Genomic DNA, 24,571 nt, shown 5'->3' with positions numbered 1-24,571 from the left:
TTTCTATTTACTTTGGTATTTTCTAGAAACAAAGTGGTAAAATGGTCAACTTGGGTTTCTTAATTCTCAACGTAAAATTTCAGCGTGTAATGCTATATATCAAGAGAGACTCGAACGTAATTTGCATTTATCGACCGACTACGCGTACCGATCGTAATTGCATACACACTATTTGCATACGATCGTATGCTAGTAGAAATGTCTACTAAATTCGTTAAATTAATTTCCATCAAAATGGGGGCTATATACTTCTTCGAGATAATTGCTTTACCCACCTCGAACTTGGAATTAAATACAAAAATTCTTCCTACAGAATAGTTTATATTTCTACGATTACGACAGAGAATTTATCGCGCTCGCAGCATCTCTGCAAAATTCCCTGGGAATGTTTCAACAAGGTTTCAAAAGGGTTCTGTATACGGCTCTATCAGTTCGTTATTAACAAGAAACTTGAGCCTTAAACACCGACACTTCGAATCCCGTAAAACCGTGGCAGTTTCCCATGGCGGCGACTCGCGATTAAGCGACTACGGGGGCAATTAACGCGAAACTGCGAGCTGAAATTTTTGTTTGGCCCCGAAGCGTCCCCGTAAACTTTGGAATTTCCGTCTACTTTAATTGCGCCCGTTGATAAGGGAATCGGGTGTTTCTTTCGTCGCGGCTAATCCGCTTAAGTTACGAGCACCATCCACTCGAAGGCGGGTTTCTCGCCCCGAAGGGACGATATACATTCCTTCGTTTCGCGTTTCGCGTTTCGAGGACACCGCGGCGTAATAAGATTTAAATTGCTCGCCGATACCGGGGTTCGCGTCGGCGATTACGCAACCGCAGCCAGGCGAAGCGGATTAAGGCGTCGAAGACGGCCATTTAAGCATAAAAGGATTTCGCGAACACTCGCGGCGAAAGGTGAGCTTTGACCAAATCGCATTACCCGCGCCGTTAAGGAGGCAGTCTGCTTAATTTCGAATAGCAATTCTATTTTTTATATTCCTCCGAGCACCCTTAGAAGAATCTATTCCGATACTTATTCGAATTCGAACAATTAACGACCCCGTCGAATATTCGAGCGAGTCGCGTTAATTTAAGAGCGTGGTCCGAAATTTTCATTTTCGGAGTTTCTTAAAGCACACGGTCTTAGAAGTTCGCTATTTTTAAAATACTTCAATCGAACACTCCGTAAAGAGTGATTCTCCTCGTTTCGTTAAACACGCATAATTTACACTTATCTCTCTCAAAATATTCCAACGAAACTTTTAAAGAACTTTCGTTCCAACCCCTCTGCAAGGATTTTTTCTCACACGGTATTTCTAAAACGATAAAAAAAATTCTATCGAAGGAACAATGTACATTTCGTTCGACTATATAGAACAAAATGTCTACCATTCGTTCCCGTTCGAGTGTTCGTGTAAAAAAAAACGATGGAACCCGGGGTTTCGGCTCCGAGTGCCAGACTACCCCCTTTTAATAAAGTTACCACTCCTCGACGACCGAAGACGCTTGTTTGTTTTCGCGCGGGACGCGCGTCATCATCCCGGTTCTTTATGCTCGGCAGCGAATCCATTATTGCCGATTACTTTGGCCACTTTAAATCCCGCCGGCCGTGATAAACGAGAGCGATTCGAACGCCGTTCCCGTTCCGTGAATTTAATCGAATCACTCCTCGATTTCGATTGCACTCTATTCGCAGGGTTGATGCGCGCGTCCGCTGCAATTTCGCTCGGCCGTTTGATCGAGATACCGGCTCCTGGAAGCCGTGGCGTTGAGATTTGTCGACGTGTTCTCGTAGTTTTGAAACGTCGAGTGTTTGATCTTCTCGTGCATCGTGTACGAATTTCAGTTCCCGGCGTTTTATCACGGCGAGCTACAAAGCTCACCGAGCACTTTCGATTATCTTTTGCTTCGTTAACGAAGAATCCGGAAAATGAACGTTCCCGATTGTTTCGAGTGCTCGTGTCGACATTGGCATACATTCCAATGAATTTGGAATCTTTTAACGTTGTGCGTTCAAACGAATTGCACACGATTGAATTCGAAACGTGATTCGGTTGCCAGAGGTGGGTCGATATAGATGTACGTGGTTTAATAAATAATGGAAAAGAAATGAATGCGAATGTTGCAGGAATGTGGAAAGAAAGTATGGAAGACGCGTTAGGCTCGCACGTTTCATCTCCTTTGTTTCTATTGTCCTTATTTTGGAATGTTCTGTTTTTCAAGACGTTTGGAGAAGTATCCACAAAGTTGTTACAGTATTGCATTGATTCTTTATATTTAGTACAATGATAGATTGTTACGTTAATAAAAATCGTTGTAATCGCTTTTTCATATTTTCCGGAACGGTACGCGAATCGTGATACATATCTTCTTTAAGGTAATTCCGCAAGAAATAATCTGGCATCGGTTTTACCAAATGTCCAACTTATCTAACGTGTTGCAAGTTTTAAAGTTCGACACATTAATAACAACGCAAAATTGAACGAAACTTTGCACGTTTGTGGCACGACCAAAAATAAGGAACGAGTATTTTTCTCAGACCCGAAAGCCCCAGCTTAAGGGTGGAATTACCTTCGAAAGTTTCGAACTTTCGAAGGGTAGTTTCACCCCTTTGACGTTATTTCGTGGATTATTGAAAATACGAGAAAGTTTCGCAACCAATTTCTTTTTCGAAAAATGACACGGTACGCCTTTCTCTGGAAAAAGATTAATAAAACGTTAAATTATTCTCATTCGCAAAGACGACGTGGGGAATTATTTTTATTCGAAAATCGTACCGATAAAAAAATATAGTTCGATATTAACAAAGAAACGTAAGTAGCGCTTCGCTTTGTGCAAAAATTGATGATTAATCTTTCGTTCGACGATATTTAACGGAGTTGACGAACTCTTCAATATTTCGCGAGTGGTGACAAATTTTTCTATATTTAGTGTTCGCTTATTTACCGAATACGCAAGGGCTTTCAACGTACCTTAATGCAAACATCTAAACGTTTCTCAGCCTGGTTAAATGACGCGCATTTCCGTCATTTGCAAACCACCACGAGCCACCGCGTTCTTGTAAATTTGACTTTATCTATTATTCACGCTGGAAACTTCCACGAAGTGCTATCAACTTAACCGTATCTCTGCCTAAGAGCGCCGTTAACTTCGAGTCTCGGATTCTAAGCTGCGAAACATCTTCGCTTCGGACGTGGAATTTTAGTCGAGTCTTCGGCATGGGAAAATCGGAGCAATGAAACCGGTTGCATCTAGACGATCCATCAAGATCTCTCGCAAAATGCAGTCAATCTATCATACGTCACGCGGTATAACTGCCTTCGAAAATACGGATCCTAACAAGCACGATCCGTACATCGTTTCGCTTTTCGTTCGTGATAACACCTAACTGAATCGCGTCTGCACTTTATCGCTCTTCATTTTTTCGGACGTTTTCGATGATTCAATTTTATACACGATGTTGAAAAAGTTATCCGTAGACTCCGAGGGATGTGCTCGATTCTTCGCCAGTAGAAATAAAATTGCAACGGCACGGAATAAATATTCCACGTTTACCGATACTGATCTATTTTTTGAGTCCTCGAGAAATACAAAATTTTGTACAATAATAAATTTCTTCTACGCACATTGGTAAATTATAGGTAGAAAAAAATTAGTCCTCGTGTCCAGTATTTGTTAATCCGAAACTTAACCAAGGCTCTTTACATCGTCTGACCCAGCACGATCCGAAGTTCCTTCCAGAACTTTCTCCATACAATACACGTGGTCTCCACAGAAGTGGGATTTCGTCCTTGGATCCGTCTTATCCGAGGAACCTCGAGAGAAGGTTTATGATCGTATAGGTTGTCCAAACACTCGGAAATTTCTTCCAGAATCGATCTTCCTTTCAACGATATACACGATTTCCAATAAAATTGCCACTTTATCCTGGAATTCGTCTTATTCTAGCAAACTGTGCTCATTACTCGCGGCGTGTGTGAAAATATTTATTTATTAAAGCGCTCGAGAGAAGGTTTCCCAGGATAGTGGTTGCACCGGAATAGAGTTGCTCGATGGAAACCGCTTGAAAGCTGAGCGTTCGAAGCTGCAATTGCGTGTAAATCCGTGGGAAGGAGCGATCGAAGGTCGTAGATGCAAACACGCATCGCCTCGAAAATGCAGCGGTCCCGATGATCGACGATGTCGTTGCATTAACCGTGGAAGTGCAACATCGGTCGCTCGGCGATCGATGCCCGTTCCGCTCGCAGAGAATACACCATTACGAATTAAACGGCGCTCTCTCGTCAGCAGCCAAAGCCACAATGATCTTCTTACGCGTTCATGGTGTGGGTGGCGTATCGATCGTGGGCGGAAAGTGTGTCAACTGCGTTTCACGCGTCGTCTTCGTCTCCGTTCTGTCGAGAGCTCGGTCTGTTCTCGACGCTACGACCACCGCGCAGACATGGCGCGGTTCTCTCTCGAATCAAGGTGTGCGTCGATTTTAACGAAACTTTCGAACCATCCTTTCATCCGAAACTTTTTAATCCGGGCTCTCCCGAATATTCAAATATTATCGCCACGTGGTCCCGTCACCGAATGAAATTCAATTACGAGGGAGGCGTGGTAATTTCAGATTACAAGTCCGTGCCTCTTTTATTGCGTTCACCTTCTCGGGGCACGTGTCGGTATACCTCGCGAGTTTCGTTGCAAAATTCGTGAAATTAACCATTACCCGTGATAACGACCGTACCAACGACCGAACGCACCAAGTTCGCAAAGTAAACTGCTTCTTCGATGTTCTCTGTACTGTCCGATCTTCGAAATTTCATAAATTTAATCGATTCACCTTCGCTGTATACAAAAATGTTCACTTATTGTACTCGTATCTAAAAAATTATATACTTTCCTAGTGAAAGCCTGCGATGCAATATTTTGATAAAAATTGTCGGGTATCGTTACTCCGTACTCGATATCGTAGGTAACTCGAAGAATGGAATTGGCTCGTAGATCGACCGTGAATCCCCATTACTTCGTATTCAATTTCAAAGGTAAGTCGAATGGCTGGTAGCCGGATCACGAATACGTGACAGCGGCTGTCCACTGTTAAGAGAATACACCTACGCCGATCTCCCCGTGCCTCTTGTACCTGGCTCTCGCTATCTTGTTCGTATCCCCCGCGAAAATAAGTTTCCCCCTCGTCCGCGTGTTGCATTATTCATAAAGCCGAACCGCGACAGTGACTTATTGCGGCTGCCCCGTGGCACGAGGGGCAAAACGATAGGGATTTGAATAAATTCAGTTAGATTTTCTGGCCAACACCGCGAGAGGTATCCCTTCCAGCTTAAAATTCATTGCTCCGTGTGTGTCTCCGCAGCGGCATCCGCGGCGCAATAATATTGAATGCATCGCGAGGAAGTTGTTTACGCGCGCTCCTCTCGTTTCGTATTCCGACGTCGACGGTTCCCCATGGTTGACCCCTTGACCAACGATCCACGGTGTCCCCCCCGGCCCCTTCCTTCCGACGAACTTCTCCTTCTTCTGGATATCGTGTTTCGAGCCCCCGTGCGTTCATCTTGCCTCGAGATCGTTCGTCGCGTACTCGGAGAGGATCAGAATAATTCGCGGTGTTACTTTTCACGGGGCTTGTTACGAAAACTGGCCCCCTGGGATTTATTTCCATGTTTTCGTATTATGTTTCACTGTGTTCCTCCTTCCTTTTTCGCAGCACGCTTTCAGCGTTGTCGCGCGTGCAACGATCTTTTCGTACCCCGAGCGGAGCGAGGCAGAAGACGAATCGATAACTGTTCGTAGGTATCGTTTAGGAACAATGTTACCCGATGATATTTTCCGACTCGCCGTTAAAATAATCCACCGAGCTTGTTACGAAAAGAAACCGTTCGATTTATTTCTCCGCTCTTTCATTACGTTCCCCATCTTTGTTACGTTCGATTTGACGATAGTATCTTATTTATCGAAAGAAGAGTTACCCCGAGAGGTGTACCCTTCGAGTTCATTGTTTAAACTTCCAACAACGTTTCAAGGAAGCCTTTTGTACTTTTGAATGGACGAAGAAATTTAATTAAAACAAAATACTTCTCTCTGTAATCTTCCTATGCTTCCGCTTGCTTTCGAAAAAGCTTTGAAAATGTTTTTCCGGGCAGTTTCATGGCTTCGTGGTTGGTTTCCTGGAAAACTGTTGGAAAGAATTGCTATCTATTCGGCGGTGTTCTGAGAGTACAATGGTTGCAACCTTTGCACATTACAGTTAGGAAAACTATTTAAGTAAATGATTTTAACAACCGTTCTAATTCCAAAGTAATATCCGTCGACGATCAAAGTAGCTTGCTCGATTGTAAAATGGTTGGTTGATCCTGAAACTAATACTTTTCATTACCTTGATCCCAACGCGTAATTCTACACACATTACAAAAAAGGAAAAAAAAATGTCGACGAGTAAAATCTTTCGAGGAACATTTCAAGAACGACATCCAACAAGGTCGATCGACCACACCGACGCACGAAATCTACTATAAAAATAAGAAGACCAAGGATCGTGCCAGAGTCAATTTATTTATATCAAATAGTCGAGTATCGTTGAATAAAATCCTCCGAGGAGCATTCGAGGACCGATATCGAACCAGGTCGATCGGTGGCCATTCCGATGGATCGCGGTTGCTTCTCGCGCGCAAACGGCAATTTCGGGGACGTTTTGCGGTTTCAAGGCGAATGAACAATCGAAAGTCCTCCAGCCGCGCGACCATTTGCGGAGCAATTGCCGTTGTTGAATCGACAACGTCGTCCATCAAATCGAAGCACCCCTGGCCAGACCGGAGCGAGACACGGATATTCCTGACGGGAGCTTGCGGCGGAAGCTGTGTTTTACCGTAAACCGATAGAGGTGCTTCTCGAAGTGTCGTCGACAACGAGGTTGCCACGAGGCTTCATTCCGAAAATGGGTCCGATGGGAACGAACGTCGAGCAGCTTCCCAACAATCGTCGGCCTGTCTTCGTGGAATCGATTGCTCACGAGAGACAGGGTACGGCCGAACGAGGCTTCTTGTACGTGATTTTGCGACACGGTTGTCCGGGAAGCGAACCGTACTCGACGCGAGTATACATAAGTCAACGGGAGCGTGGACGCTTTCCGATTATTCCAAGCGTGTCCCGGATTTTAGATCCGCGAAGCTTACGGGATCACGATTTTATCGAGACACGTGTCCCGGAACGCGAAACATCTGGTATAATTTTCGACGAGAAGCTCGGACAATTTCTCGACACCGAACCGTACCAGTTCCCGAATCATTCGAGCGAACAGATTTTCCAGATTTCGTCGCGTTTCATTTTTCCCATTCAATTCGACCGGAAGTTTCCTTCGAGGTATCCCGTACGTACGTACAACGAGTTGAGATATTGAATCGTTCGAGATCACTGGGGAGAACTTAATCTCGAAACGGGTGAAAATTAATCACAAGGACAGTTAACCGAACACAGTTTCAAAACCCAGAGATTCTCGTCTACCGTTAACTGCTCTAACAAATGATCGAACTTACAAAAATCTTACGAACGACACGAAAGATGAAAAACTCGTTAGATATCACCTGGTTCTCGTTGAAACCGTTTGTGGGAGTTCATTCTGTTCCACTTTGCGACGCGGTGGATCTTAAATTATAGCAAATAAACGAAGAGGAAAATTTCAACGAGGTTCCGTAACCAATCTAACCAAAAGGAAAGAGATCCTCGTTCGGAGAACGTATCTCCGCCCGCCTAGGAGTGCTATTACCGCTCGGTTCCCCCTCCACCGGTTCTCGTCGCTAAGTGACCATCCCCTCCACCGGGCGGACGCAACGAACGAGGCTCCCCCGCATTAATCGAGGTTGCAATAATCGAGGTTCCGTTGTACACGGGGCGAGCGCGCCGTGGAAACACAAGAACGTCTCTACCCGACGCGCTCGTAACGCTGATTTCAAGCGGCGTAATCACCTCGCCGGTAACCGTACGCTCATTTAATATTCAACATCCGCCCGCGATGGTTCTCGTTCCGTCCCGATGGGGCAGCTTTTCTCTCCTGCTGCTCTCGGTGCTACTCTTTCGCGACGATTTTTCAATAATTCGTTCGAGCCAACGAGAACGAAACGTGGGCAGAGGGTGCGGCTCGGGGAAAATGAGAAACAAAATCTACGTTAAGATTTTACGGTACACCGATTACAAAAGGAGTGGTCAGGTCGCTAATGGAGAGAAACGAAAAGAGGACTCGAAAGGGGCCATGGTATAAGTAATTGAAACCTTTCGAAGCCGTTCGTTCTCTGCTCGTTCCATGGCAAGTGGAGGGGGAATCGTTGTACCGGCACGATAAAAAGGCCAAAGACTTCAAACGCGAGCGGACAACTTCGCAGCCGTGAACTTCGGGACGAGCAATGGCCGCTGCTCGAACGAAAGAGGGGCCAGAGAATTCACCACAGATGTGTTACGTCGCGTTCGCGAAACGGTGGTCTGATTGATCAAAGGGAACTCTTACGAACGACTGTCCCAAATCAGATGGGTAACGGGGGTGGTTAGAGGTGGGGAATGTCTTCTTTTTTTTTTGTTTTTTTCCCCACCCCTTCGTTCCGTGGCCCTCTTGGTTTTTCCAACGTCAATTACGCTCATCGGTGGCTTCGAAACGGAGGCAACGCGCGGTAAAGTTTTTTTCATCGTGAGAACGCGCGCGCGTGTGGCCGTACTTCCGCGCAAAGGTATCCCGGAGCAAATTGGATTTGCTGGCTTCGGGACTTTTATTTCGTCCTTCGTTCCGCGCGGGACGAGCTTCGATCCGCCCCCGGGACCCGCCGTGAAAATCACGAACGGAAACATTCAGGATCGGAGGAATCGGAGCCCGAGTTTTCCTTCTTTTAAGAACCGTACAGGGGGAATTAGGAAGTTTCACTCGTGGAGTATCGAGGAGGGTTTCGAGAATTATTTTTTTTTTTAATGTTATTTTTTAGGAGTTGTTCGATTTTTTTTTTTTAATGTTATTAAACGTATTGGAGCTGTGTCGAATCTTCCGTTACGACACTTGTGACTACTTTGAGTTATACGCGTAGTACGCCATTACAAAATATTCTTCGATGGAAAATTTTCTTCCGTAGAAAACGATATTGCATATTGATTGATATACTGTAAAAACATTTGGGACGAAGTAATGAAAATGTGACTTAAGTTTGCGGGGTGATATTTCGACGTTATTAATTGTTTCGCTACCGTAAAATTGTTGCAAGATCGAAGGAGAGAAAATCGTAACCGAGGTTACATTACGATCGCGGTACCGCCGTGTGGTCCCACGATGTCGCGAACGTTGATTCTCCGGGTTCTCGACGATCGCGATAGGTTTCACGATAATTCCTCCCCACGGTAATAAAAGTGCCATCGAGGAGAGCAAAAGTATTTATGCTCGTGTGCAAACGTATCTCGGAACACTCCGGTTGTGCGCGGAAATTCCACCACGAGGATAGGAGCGGCTTGGGAGTTGAATGTTCTCAGGTTCTCCTAAACTTTGGCAATATATCTTTTTATCAAGCTCGGATAAAGTATCGAAGGGGGAAGACTTACTAATATTGTGGCTTATCGCCATCGAAGTTCCGGAATGGAGAAATAAGATCCCGATATACGAGTCTCGATTAACCCTCGAAATACTTGGGAAACGTTTGGCTAATTTTTACGAAGAAACGTGCGTTGTAAATAAAATGTAAAGAAAAGTTCGGATAAAAATAATGTAAGCCTTCGTGGCGATATGTAACGATTACGTAAAGTATGAAATCGATTTCGATAATACAATATTTTGAGTACGCAAGAAATAAAAGTAAGAAGATAAAATATCGGATTAGCAATCGTTGAAATGGAAATCTAGAATCAACGAGCTTCCGATGTATTATGGTGTGCATTAGGGTAAACGTGTGACTCGTTTCGCGAGAAAAGATAGACGAGAAAAATCATTCTCCGAAAGCCGACAGTTTTAACGTTTACTCTGAATACATTAATAAAACATTCCAACCGAGACGATTTATTACGAACACCCGGGAAAAGACGCGAAGCAAAGTGGAGGAAAATTACTGAAACTCGACGAAAGAATCAAATCTCGTCTCGTCGGTGGTGTAAGAATACGGTTGCGCGGCAATGTGCAACCGCAACGAATAAATCAACGATAAATTATACATTCGCAAACGGTCTGCCCAATCTTTTGCTCGCGGTGATGCACGGTAAATCGTGTAGCAATTCGTGGAAGATTTCTCGCGAGACTCGTTGAAAATTCATCAGAACCGGAACACCGTGATCGAACGGAAGTGTCAACGTGTGCAACAACCGGTGACATGTCCTCCCGCGTTTCGAGTAGAACGAAAATCACTGTTTGGCCACTTAAAAGCAATCAGCCCTTGTGTTTTCGTAGCCTCGGTAAACATTTTTTCTGGTCGTCGCTTAGAACGAGCCGGATAGGACGATGGAAACTTTGGTCAAACATGCACAGGGTCGAAGGGTCGCGATGGCTTTCGATTAAAGTACCATCGGGGGAACAAGGCACCGAGTGGTTTACTTTGGTCCTGGGACGATCCGTGAATCAAAAGACGCGGACAAGTGTGGCCGCGTATAATCCGGGGAGCACGGTTATTAACCCATTGACGACCATTATCGCTACGTATTGACCTTACTTCGGAAACTACGGCTACGCGTCGACCGGCTCCAGATACTTTGAACATTCCGCGTTCACTTGTTTTCGAAATTATGAACGTTACGCGTTTACTTGTTTTCGAAATTGTGAACATTGCGCGTTTACTTGATCCGGAGATTATGGCTACGCGTTCATTCGCTCCGGAGATTGTGAACACTAAACGTTTACTTGCTTTGGAAATTGTAAACATTATGCTTTGACTTACTCCAGACATTGCGAACCTAACGCATCGACTTGCTCCGAAGATTGTAAACATTACGCGTTGGCTTGCTTTGGAAATTGTAAACATTACGCGTTGACTTGCTTTGGAAATTGTGAACGAGGGAGCGTATTCGTACACTTAAGACGTCAGTGCCCAATCGCGAGAGAACGTTCTGGTACGCTTATGGTCGTCAATGGGTTAAATCACTCGAGCTTCGAATCACGATGAGACGCGTTCGACTCCATGGAAATTCGAAGAAAAAGAAGCTTCCACGAATAAATTCGTCAACTCGAGCGTGACAACGAGATCGATTAATCTTTCGTTTTTATCGTCTCGCTTGGTCCTCGACTTCTCGCCTTCTTTCTCTCCGCTCGGTTGCGCGAGCGGGTTAACGGCGTTGCTCGCGTCGAAATACATACCAGAGGCGCCTGGCATTTTTTCACGCTCGAGTGTCTTTTATATCTAAGTCGCGATTTCCATAAAAAAGATTTAGACCCGTCGTCCGCGCTACTCGGTGCTTCATAATTATTCATAACATGCAAATCCGCGCGAAACGTCGGCCTTTTCGCTTTCTAATAAAAACGAGTTCCGTCGACGTACCCTGGGCGCCGTTCTCTCTCTCTCTCTCTCTCTCTTTCTTTCTCTCTCTTCCCTCGATTTTAAGGTTTTTTCCACTCTTGGGAAAAAAAAGGAAATCGGTCTTTTTCCTCGCGTTTCTCGCGCGTTGAATACGTGTTTCCGAATCGTTGGATTGGAATATTTTTCCGGTGAAGTTTGCAGAGCTGTTTGTCAACCTTTTCGAATCAATTAGATTGCGAGTAGATTATTGTATATTGTTATATTATATATTATCCATTGTAGAGATTATTTAAAACTCGAACACTTCGCGTAGCGTAACTTTCGATATTTTCTTGCGTCGTATAAAGTTATGAATCAGTGCGAAATTTTAACAGCGAGTCTGCGACAATTGTTAGTATCGACAGCGTTAAACATCGTATAATTGACCCTTTACAATCTCGGTCGCCGTAGAATTTAGTGCAACAACTTACGTCGCGTCGTGCCACAGGAAATTTGCAAGGCGTATTCAAGTGTTGGGTCTCGTAAAATGTAAAAGTATACGAAATATGAAAGTGAAAGGGTTTTATTTAAAGTCATATACAACTTTCACGTTGCGAAACTTCGTCGAGCGACTGGTTCTTCGTCACGGAAGAATCCTCGAATGCAGAGGGTTAATTATGGGAGTGCAAGGTTAAGATAACCACCTGTTCGGAACGAGTAATTTGCAAGCAATCATTCTGGAAGATCGCAGATAACACGGAGCTCCCAAAAACTCCGAACACCGTACAATTTCGCACAGATGCAAGACACGGTATTGCTAATTCCTTTCTTCTATTCGATTCCATTCTTCGATACTCCACTTTCATCTGTAAAATTACTCCACCTTCTACAAAGTGTCGTCACTTAAACATTCGATATCGGAGATCTCAAAGGACACTCGGATCGATAGAAATTCATAAAGCAAAGCGAAGATGTCTTTTCAAGAGAATAACGTAACGAGGAGTCGCTTGTAAGGGTGCATCGAGCGTGCAACTTAAATGCACACTCGTCTATTCGGTGGCCCTTAAATTGGACGATTCTTTGAATCTTTATTTTCTCTTTCAAAGGTGTCTTTATTTTTGAAACCCTATATTTATAAAAAAAAAAGAAAAGATCAAAAGAAACGGACAGTAGTACGTCTATCGTCATTTAGGGAGAAAAGAATCGAGTGCTTCGAAAGAAACGCGACCTCGATCGCTTCGACGAATTTTCATTATTCTCCCACGGTTTACTTTCGATGCAGTTTCACCTGACCGAGTTCACGGCAGCGATATAACCGTCTCGTTCCCTTTCCCGCTTCGATGCAGTTTCTTCCTCGAAGGGTGCACCCCGACGAAACAAAAGAGACGATTAAACGGAACAACGAATCCGTTGAGGGCTTCCTCCCAGTTCCTCGTTTGTATCGGTCTCTCCGTAGACTTCGACGAATTGCGGGACAGCCACCGAAAATTTATCCACACCGGACAAAATTTAGTCGCGAGCTGTCGGCGCGTTCTGTTCGAGCGATAAGCGCGACAGTCTGTCGCTCGTTCGAGAAAGGATCGCGATACGTGTACTGTGCGCGACTCGAGTGATGTCCTGCGGAAGAAATGCGGGTCTAATCGGTCAGAGTGCAACGGACAGTCGCGTGCACTTTCGACTAAAGCGGATTGAAAGCGGCAAACGTCGTCGAGCTAGTTGTCTTGTCGACGACAGCTGTCCATTTCTGTTTACTGACACAACTAGCGGTAAATTGGACAAACGTAATATAATGTTACGTGTACAACACTATAGAGAAGTGTCAGAGCATAGAGAACGTATACCAGCAGGAAATTAATAGTAAGATCTACAGGCTAAAGATTTATAGGGTAGTATACAATATTATGGAGAAGTGTTAGATTGTCGAGTATGCGAATGAAATAGAAATTAGAGCTCTACAAAGAAGTAATAGAGCATCGAGTGTACGGATGTGATGGAAATTAATGATAAGATCTACAGGTGAAAGATTGATGAAATTAGAAGAGGTCGTACGAGTTTTTGCGAAAGAATCTTCGCTCAAAAAGAAAACGTCTCGTCACGGAAGACGAGGGCACGGTTCCGTCAGAGAAGACTTTAAAAAAGAAGTGCTCGAGACTCGACACTCGAGAAAAACGAGGGTCTGTCACGGCAAGAAGTTGGTTAACACCAATTGGATAAACGTCAAGGTGTACAGTAGTAGCGAATCTAACGAGGGTGTACGTTCGCAGAGATTTTTGTCTCGGACAGCAGCATCTGTTTTCTTCGAGTTGTCTCGAGTCTCGTGTGTTATCCACGCGTCGGGACGGCCACTTTCCAGAAGAGGGGGGATAATGTTATACAACAGAACTTCTGTTACGTGAACTACTCGAGGAACAAAGGTGTTCTTATAAGAGAACGTTCACATAACGGTTGTTCGTATAACGATTCTACCGTGTATGTTAAAATAATTCATTATATTCTACGAATATTCTACAGGGTACGTCGATAAACGAAGACGGGCAGTTGTTAGTCGTCGACGGAATAATTAACTAGTTGCTCGGAGTTGTCCTCGAAGTTTCAAAGAGATACGATATTCTGTTCCTTGTTTACCAATTTATATATCGGATAATGTCGCACCGTGACCAAAGTAACACGCCTCGTGCGATTGCAGTATTATCGGACAAAGCGGTTACACATACTAATTGGGAGCAACGAAGAAAGTAGATGAAATGTATTAAGACCGAGCGAGATAGCCCGAAGCAAGCCTCTGTGTTGTCTCGTGGGACATTTAGCAAGCTGTGCACAGTGCAAACGCGATCGTGTTGAACGAAGAAAATTCACGCTTGGAATTTTCGACTCCCGAGGAATGCAGTTATGTTGCAAACACCGGGAACCGACACCTGACGTGTTTAACTTTGATAAAGAAACAAATAAATCGTTTTCGCAGAACAATCGAACAACGAGGCAAAAATAATTATCGAATCGATTAAAAAATTGAACCAATTGTACACTGTTGAATTTCTATTCTCAAATTTATTTTGCCGAAGAATTGTTTTAATTCCAGTAACGAACGTTCCAACAGCTTCCACATCGCTATAGAGTTATTCGGAGAACGTTTATTTTTCACGTCGAAACAAGAATAACATATGGTTAAATTTCGAGCTCGTATATACACGAAATTCCAACGTCGAATAAATAATTTTAGATCGATTGCAACAATATCGAGATTGCAAATATTTAATTGGAAAACTGAAATTGATGTACACGCGTTACACGTTTTGCCAGCTTCACGATGAAAAAGCAATTCGGAATTGAAGTTATACAGGATGATTCCAGAAGCTGGGGGAAACTGCAAATCCTTTTTAAGCGAAGATACAAAAAAATTGATAGGGGAAAGAGTTGAACGTCACATTGGGGACTATCTTTTCTCGATAACACTTTTTTTTCGATGCAACGGTGCAATATCTAGTTGCACTTGTATCTTTTTGTGGAAACCAGAAAATTTTTTAGATAAATCGATACACGCGGAACAAATTGTATCATGACAAAGTAGTCCCGATACTGTGTTCAGCTTTTTCCTATTTCAGCTTTTTCTAGCATTGCCTAAAAAAATTACCAGTTTTTATAATCAACCTGTATATTGGTCAAGTACCTCGAAGAATTTGAAAAGTTGTCAGATGTACGGTTGTTTATGATTTCATTAATACCTTTCTCTATTACTCATTATTTAGAAATAACAAATGGTATGAGTAGTCGAGTCGCGAGATTGAAATTGATAAGAATAAATTCGAAGGAATGAGATTGCCGTTTAGATGGTTTAAATTCAATCTCGTAAAATTATTCGTCGGTATTGAAGGGAGAACGTTTCTCAATAATCGTCGCGACGAAAATCGCTGCCAACGCGTTTAGATAGATTTTCAAACAAACGTTGAACTTTCGAGTTAATTATCTTAGGGCAAACAAACCGTCGAATGTACTTTTTTCCGCGGAAGTCGAACGACAAACGAGAAACGAACTTGATTTCTGTCGACTACGATCGAGAAGATGAGCGAATAAGAATAATATTGACCGTGCTCGCCCTAATCCTCGACGAAATCCAGTTAATTTCAGATTTCCAGAGTTTGTTCTCGAGTGTACGTTGAAAACAGTCAATAGTCAAGTTTTCTAATTTTCGAGAGTGTCGTTGACTTTGCATTCTGTTCGCGACATTCGATGGAATTGAGTTTCCGGTAGGGACCGAATTCGCGCCATTTTTGAGAACGTCGAATTACCGTACTTTGGAAGTGCATTATTAGTTCGTGGTTCAGAGCGGTTGGAACTTTAATCAAAATTTTCCGAAGCTTGGCTTCCCGTGCTCAATAGCGATTGACGTATCATAATCCCATTGCGAAAACCGTCGAACGGACGTGCAAGAGTATCGATTTTAGGGATCGGGGCTCTGGTTTCCTTTAATTCTAGTCCTTCGATGCTTCCATGAACTCGTGACTACCGAAAAATGTAACAATTCTAATCGTACACTTCGATACCTAAAAATTTTATTTGCGAAATTCAAACGTCCTGAAACTCTCCGTACTGTACTTTCTCTCCCTCTCTCTCTCTCTGAACTGTACTCTTTCATTACTTCCAATTGAAAAGAAAATTCATCACAGATTCTCCTCCACTTTGAAAAATAAATCGTCGCAGTCTGCGTGTATTCGATCATCACAAGGACAATATTTCTCTGGAATCTCTCGGAGCGTGGGAAAAAGCGTTGAGTCTACGGTAACTCTTACCGTGTCCGTAGAAACTTTTACCATGCCTATAGTAACTCTTACCACGTCTACAATAACTTCTACTGTATCTAGACTGACTTTCGCTCTGGATATCCTTTCCATTTTCAAAAATAAATCAGTCGTTGCAACCACCCGGTTCGAGAAGCCCCTGAGCAGCAGGTATCGTCGCAAAGCCGCGTGTATTTAATCATCGCGCGGGCAATATTTCTCCCCACCTCGAGGTACGTACACACGTAACCCGATGTATCTTCCTTCGGGTCGTACACGACACGAGCATCCGGACAACACGGAAAAAGCCGCGTCAGAAATTTTCCTCGTAAAGTACGGCGCCGGATCTCTCGTAAATCATCGCGCGTATCTCGGCGTTTCACGAGCCCGTTACCCAGGCACATCCAACCGTTCTCGGCACACCGACGAACCTCTCTTTCGATCGTTTCGCGCCATTGGTTCACCACGGTGCACTCGACGTCGCGGGATTCGGTATCAGCGGCTCGTCATCTTCGGATTCGAGGGAACACCGACTCAGTTTCGGGACTCGGTGAACCGAGTTCTCGTCTCGGCTCACGTTACCCGAAACTCACCGCTACCCACTGAACCGTAACTCCCACGCAGTCCTCGAAGAACCACCCTCGACGACCATTTCTCACTCCGACCGCCTAACGGCGCGTCGCGGACTTCCGGTTGGGAGGGTGAACCTCCCTCAGGAACGACACGATGGCACGCGATCTCGGGACAACCGGAAGAATTTCTTCGACGCGACTAACGGACCCGAGAAATTTCGACGGCGATAATTCATTGTTCACGCTTTATTTACCTACCGGTGGATACCTTGGTGAAATAACGACGGTGGTTACTCAATGTGGAAAATGGAACTTGGTTAAAATAATAGAGAATATTTATCGGTACGGACAAGCGTGTGAAATACGGATCAAATTTCTCTCGCTTGGATCTTGATTTAGGTGGATGTGTTTCGTTTGATGGAATAATTGTGTTTTGTTTGATAGAGTCGGTTAAAATTGACACTTCCTATCCGGTGGAATAGTACGGTTTGTGAAAGCTTTAGACGATACTTAACACATCTCGCGAAGCGGGGACAGCGATCGTTACCTAAAGTCACTCGATTGTATGGAATCGGGATACCGATTACTATCTGTAGAGTAATCGTGCGATTGTCAGCTATGGAGACTCCGCTGTGAATAAATGTTGAACGATGATCCGAATGACGATACTCGTTCGAGTGAAATCCACGTGATCTTGACACGAAGTCTTTCCAAGTTCGAGTCGATCGTTTTCCGTTCACCGTCTCGTCGAATCCCAACCGATTGAATTTTAACGTGCAGTCGTCCCCCATCTTCTTCCCCTGAGAACCTACCTACGACAGAGGTGGCCCAAGGTACAAGGAAGGGGGGTCGCGAAAGTAGGAAATAAACGAGCTCGTGGTCCACTGGCGTTGTTTTCGAGCGAATCGGTGAACGCGCGCGATTGTTACTTATGCCCGGAGAGGAAATGGGATTCCTTCTGCTCGAGATGCGACACGCTCGGTACAAAAAGTCTTTATCCTTGAGGCTCCGAGCCGCGTGATGCACACGACGATAGCGAGGGAAATTGAACGAGCTGCGATGAGAATTAAGAGGGCGAGGCTCTTGGGTTTATCGAGTGAGCTAGACACCGTACTCCAGGATTCTGGGATAGCTGTGTGGTAGTTCGAGAGGTATGGCTTGGATCCCAGCGAGAGAGAACACTTTTTCTCGTAAACTCGTAAACAGACTATATACCTGTCACAGGGGGAACTTTTTATGGAATTTGGAAAGATGAATGCAAAGGTCGAACGAGGCTGTCCCGTGGAATTGTATGGAAATGTACATCATTCGTTTTGCGATACAGAAAACGTCATTGTCCCTCGACAAATCAAAGGTGAGGAATGTAATAGATTTACGGGGATTGGTAGCGCACAGATGTTGCTAATGTGTCCAGCCATTCGTTTCGTCCCCCACTATGCTCAGACTACTCGTTTGAAGACACGTTTCAGAACGTTACAATCCTCGATTCGTAAAACGACAATCGGGTATTCTTCGATTATTCCGTGGACTGTTTTCTGAGAAAAGAAACCTTCTACCCTCTCGAGACACACCTTGGAGCGAACCATGGAAGCAATTAATCGTGAAGATCTCCGGTAAAAAGTATTCAATACTTTAAATATTCAAAGCAACTCAGACTTTGTGTCTATAGAGACAAACTCTGGTGGTACAGAATCTGAACAAAATATTCCAAATACAAGATAGAAAATTAACAAATCTTTTCAAGGAATAACAATTGCAAATGATTGCAATTGATCGTAATTTTTGGTCACGCGTTGTACAGAGCGTCGGTGAAATTAGGCACGGTGTTCCCCGGTTGGCGAGTAGCGCGAAGTAGCATCTGGAGAATTGATAATTCCAGGAACCGGTTCGGTGGGAGCATAATTTTCGTCGCGATGCGTCGCATAGCTCAAATTGCCCATCCGGGAAGCCGATGGAGCAGCTGTCGTCGACGGATAGACTCCTCTCCCTCTCGGTACGCCTCCACTCTTCTTCATCTAATTCTCATTTCTCCCTGTCCAAGAGGCGCATCGTGGTGGGGGTGTAAGATCCCGTTATCGTCCCTCCTTCTTCGTTCGCGTATAGCCGTCTTAATTTATATAGGTCTTCCGTTGCATTCTACACAGCTCCCTAACTCCCTCCGCCGCTTTTCTTCGATGGACCGGCCGCGAACTTCCAAGATCTTGGAGCGGGGGTATCGATTCCGGGGCAATTTCTTTTTAACGAGCTCCCGATAGCTTCTCGAAAGGGTGCGAGACGCGGTGGATCGGTGGGGAGCGGGGGTGGGTCTGATTTAGCACGAGGACCGTACGATTTAGAGGAAAACGATCCCTCTCCTCCTCTCCGTACCCTGGTAGCCTTATCTGGCCGTATAGCCTGTAATCCCGATCAACATCTTTGGATTTACCTCCCTCCCGCTACAGGAGCGAGTCGCGATAGAATTTTTCATCGTGGCCCGCTCCGTTATCCGCGCGAGACTCCCTCCGATTAATTAGAAAACTTTCCCCGGTGCTAGTTCGCTTGATTTTTTCCGCCCAGCGAACGTTAAATCACCGTCAACAGTCGCGCGGTTAGTAATTTCGCGCGTACGGACCCGGTACGTGGTGTTCTCGCGAAACTGTAAAAAATGTCGGGGGTGGACCGAGGGACACGGATACGAGCGTTTATCTTTCGGGGACCGCGGGAAGTTGCGGCAGGAATTACACCCGAGGCGGTTGGTAAATTGACACGAGCTCGGCTGGAACGCGATGGAATCTCGCAACTTTCGCGAACCATCCCTCCCGTGGACGAGCTAGATCTTCAATTCGTCTTTCGCGACTTTTATTTGTCCAATTTTCGATACAGGATACACATCCTCCACGAACGAGGAGTTCGTTCCGTACGGAAAATATATTTTCGATTGTTTTTCCCGCGAGCTTCGATCATCGAGGTGATCAATGCTATAAAAATCCGATTCATATCTAAAACCGATCGGTTTATAGCAATTCCTGGATACCCTTGCATTTAATTTAAACAATTTAAAGTACAAATTATGGAGTCGACCGGGGTACAAATTAACTCGTAAATCGTGCCTGTAAATAACGTCTTCCTCGATTCAAATCGTAGGCATTTACAAAGCAATTAAGAGGAACGGTTGTGGTACGTGTTCAATCAATAATTCTGGACAAAATAAACGCAAACGTAGCGTTTAACCATTAGGATCACAGGACACGGTGGAATTAAATTTCAATCGTGTGGTCGTAAAGTAAAACTTGGATGTCGTTAATAATGTAAACGTCCGAGTAGATGTTTTCGATCAACTCGCGAGGCCGGTGATTTTATCGAATCGAGTACTAAGTGGAGCTGGTTGTCACTTTTTGGTCTTCGACATTTCACCGCCGCGTTTAGAAGGTATGCCTCTTAACGATCACGCGCATGGTTTATTCATGATGGTGTTCCCCTATTTCATCATATTGTCAGGCAGCTCGTAAACAACACTTTTCGCGGAGAATTAGTACAAGGGGTCGGGTTAATCCGTCGCGATGGTCCCCGGACTTCGAGTCGCTAAAGTTTAAACAGATTCGAGGGCAAAATTCAAGTTGATTAAGCAAATTTCAAGAGAATTCAATCTCGGTACCCATCCAGTGGCAAAAATTCAAATCAAGAATGAAAATTTAATAATTCGTACACGGTGTGGTGAAGTCTATTGGACTTCCATAAAATTGTTCGAATATTTCTAGCCGTTTCTAAGAAATAAAAATCAACTGTGAATTACTCTTGTTAATTTATTAGGAAACTGAATACATTTTTTGACAATACCAAAATTCACACACCTTGTCACATACGGTTTAAGAAAATTGTAAAGGAACTGCTCGATCGAGCGCGAAATATTTAAAAAGTCTTTTATGCTCGACAGATAGTATAATTTCTGGTACATCGATTACTCCAATTAGCATCCGTGGCCACTCCGGTGGACAGAAATCGATGACAACGCGCGTTTAATTATCCATGTCTCCAGAATCGTCGAGTTATCGAGCGTACTTCACGTTCTTGTCAGAGTGGGTTAAAATCAAAAGAGGGGGGGCACGTTCTATCCTACTCCGAGTTGATCTTAATCAAGCACGGTTTCCACCGTGCAGTTCTAATTTATCGAAGCCTCGAAACATCCAACAACAATTCTCTCGACGACTTCGCGGCGGAGGCCCTCGAAGCGGAAACGGGAACGCGCGCGAGTGTCCCGTGAAGACGATCGTTTGTCCCCCTTTCCACGGGAGAGAGCATCATGGCGGAAAAAAAGTCAGAGACGAACAATGCACCGAGTTCCCGAGGAGTTGCGCAATAGGCGCACTTTGAACGGGTCATTTGTATAGGCATTGACACGGGAAATGTCAGAAACGATTCTCACCGATCTTGACACGTTGAGTGCCGCGTCGCTCGTTCGTATTTGCGTACATCTTGAAAATATTTCAAAGCGTAACGCCAAAATTGAAAAATAGCAATATATTTAATACCTAACACCGTCAAGGGCGGTAACGTTATTTAAAAATGTACACTTATTGGAGTTCGCTTGAAAAAAATGTAAATTCGAAATGTCGTCAACGATGGAATTCAACGTGTTGGTAAAATTCAGTAGCCTCGTAAATTAACATCTACAAATGCTTGTGACCGGAATTACAACCGCAAATGGTTAGTCAGTTAGGAAAGACACGAGTGTAAAATTTGGAAAAATTTGCCAAGTATACCTGTCTAATTTTTTTTCCAATTCTACACTTACGTCTTTCCTAACTGGCTAATCATCTGCGACTGTTATTCCCGTTACGGTTGTTATACATGTTGACATATAATCCCGTGAAATTGTATCGAAGTCGGTGAGGGTCACTTCTGACGTTTTCCTTGGTAGTGTGTTGACAAGGGGCAATAATTCTCAGTTTCGATTCGACCGCGTCACGGTCCGGTTGTGCGTCGAGCAGTCCGGTCTCCCGGTATAAAATTACGCTGAAAATGTTTAACTTCGCGCACATACGTGATCGCGATAATACTATCACGGTCAACGGATTATAGTATACACGATTTTAAACGCGACCATTTGTCGGCGCGTCGGTACGCGGCGAAACCGGTTATTTGGCGAAACGGTAACAATATTTGACGATGGAGATGCAATTTACGAAAACAATAACAATTCGACGAAGTTGGCGGGGCTCGCGTGTCAATAAGTACAATAACGAGTACGGTATTAATACGGTGGAACTCGGAATATTGCACAGGTCCGAAAATTACGAGGTTCGTTAAACCGAAACGTCGCGCCAACTTGAAAATTCGTAAAATTTAACGTTCGTGAAATAAAGCCCTATATTGGAACCGTTCGAAACGCTTCGATATCCTTCGCGTTAATTCGAACACCATTCTGTTATGTAAACTTCTGGTTTTACGTTCGAGAGGATGGGTGGGGGGTCACAATGGAAATTAAATTTCACGTCCCGTAGCGATGGAAGAAAAATAATCTCGAACAATCTTCGAACATCGAGGGCTTTTTACAGAGAAATTCTTTCCATCGTACGATAATGTACAAATATCGTCGAATGCATTTTTCTTCGATTCCACTTCTATCATGTAAATCTTGAAATTTTATTCAAGACGTGGCAGCGGAGACTACCGTTTGCGAGGAGAAGAACAAAGCACCGTGAGTAATCTTCGAATATCGAAGTCTATTTACAAAGAAATTCTTCTTCGATCCTTGTTCTATTAAACTTCCGTTTTTCCGCTCATGACGTTGCATTGGAAATTACATTCCGTTCGGAGGGAAAGAACGAAGCACGTGTATCTTTATTCACGGAGAAATTCTAGTCGTCGTAAGGTATCGCACAAATATTTCTGAACGTATTGTTCTCGGATTTCTAGTCTATTACATAAACTACCATTTCTCCAGTCAGGGGGTTATAGTAGAAATTACACTTCGTACGAGAGGAAAGAACAAATTTGCAAAGAGATTCCAGCAATCGTAAGATACTGTACAAATATTTCTAAACAAATTGTTCTCCAATTCTCATTCTGTTACATAAACTTTCGTTTTCCTACTCGGAGTGTCGCAGTGGAAATTACATTCTGCGTCTTCCACTTCGGAAGAAAGAAACGTACTGTTTCACGTATCTCTGTTTAAAGAGGAATCTCAGACATCGTACGATTCTTACTCCGTTATAAAAACTTTCAATTTTCCCATTCAGCGCGTCAGACTGAAAATTACACCTCCGTTTCGCGAAAAAGGAAATACTCCGAGTGTCTCTATTTACGGAGAAATTCTTTCCGCTCGGCGATTATGTGCAAATATTTAAAAAAAAGAAAGAAAAAAAAAGGAATCGTACCCCGACAGACGAGGTTTCCGAGTGGTCATTGGCCCGTATTTAAACCGGAAATACGGTTGGAAGAGGGGAAGAATAATGCGTTCCTAGTCCGCTCTAAACCAGGGTTTGTTCGCGCGTTAACGACCATCGAAACGCGGCGACTACATGACTTATCGGAAAAAGCTGTCTACGTGACATTCGCGCCGGACGCTGTTCTCGGAATGAAATACCGCCGGCACGATATTCTCACGTCTGCGCGAGTCCAAAAATTCCACGGCCACGTGTTCAATTTACCACCTGGATATTGCTAACATCCATCACCGACCTCTAGAACTTCCACCCAGTGATTCTCGTCCTACGACAATGCATCATTCCCTGTTCCTTTTACAATCGTTCGAGTGGTCGATTTTAACCGAACGAGAACCCCTCCTTTTTTCGTACCGGTGCCTGCATAGAATTAAACGCGATGTTCCCTCGATTTTGTTAGCTCTCACAATCGCGAAATAAGATTACGTATGCATGCATTGCGCGCCCCGTCCCTCCGAGAGAGCCCGACAGATGCAGACCCGATTATTCGGGGACGAGGTAACCAAAGTAGAACGATGGGAAGGTCCCTTTGAAGTTTTCGTTTTCAATGCAACGGAATTTAGTTACTTCGAAGCCATGGAAACGACGCAGGACACCGTGGCGATGGGTTTTCCGAAGGAGTGTCTTTTACATTTTTTGACGATGGAGAGAGCCAACCCAGAATCAGAGAGACAAGAAAGAGAGAGAGAGAGAGAGACAGAGTGATAGATTGCGAGCAATTTAGGCGGAGTCTCGACTCCGTCGAAAGGTCTATTTAATTTAGAGCTCTAGATACTTAGAAATTTTTGGAAAATAATTTTCTCGCACAATTACACTCCTAGTATCGCTCTACTGTACTTACAAACATATCGGAGGAATGATAATTTTCCTGGTCGATCGAGATTTAAAAATGAATTTTCACGATATAAAATTACGAATAAATATTCCCGTTTAAATTTACCGATGACGCAACCCAGCTACGTGAAGACTTAACTCTAGTCAATATCGTTTCCCTATTGTGCAAAATAATTCCCCCTCGAAGATACCCGGCCGTGGAAAATTTTTAAGAAGGCGACCAGCAGTCGTCGATTTCCAAAGACTAGATCGTTGTTTGTCCTAGTCAACGAGTCTCGAGCGGAATGTAAATAGGAATTAGTTCGCAAGGATGCGGTGGAACTCCGAGCGAGAGTCGATGAAACGCGAGCGAACGAGTTCGAAAGGTCGGGGGCGAGGGAGGAACTCTTTTCTTCTCAATTAAGATTGAACAATATCGTTAAGAAAGTACGAAACACACTGTTATCACGGGCTCCGATTCAAAGGGGGAGACGTCCTCGTTGAATCCAACGTTGAATACGGGGATCGACAATGAACGTGCGAAAGCAAAGGGAGCCGAG

At 44.2% G+C, this 24,571-nt stretch overlaps 1 protein-coding gene across 3 annotated transcripts in view; it reads left to right on the top strand.

Annotated features, from left to right (window-relative positions):
- Positions 1–24,571, top strand: part of Kair1d (Kainate-type ionotropic glutamate receptor subunit 1D) — a 218,437-nt gene that overhangs the window by 114,110 nt on the left and 79,756 nt on the right. The gene's annotated exons all lie outside the window — the stretch shown is intronic.

Source organism: Ptiloglossa arizonensis, chromosome 10 (genome assembly GCF_051014685.1).
Source record: "Ptiloglossa arizonensis isolate GNS036 chromosome 10, iyPtiAriz1_principal, whole genome shotgun sequence".
NCBI classification, from domain to species: Eukaryota; Metazoa; Arthropoda; class Insecta; order Hymenoptera; family Colletidae; genus Ptiloglossa; species Ptiloglossa arizonensis.
This window is presented reverse-complemented; position numbering and strand designations above follow the sequence as displayed.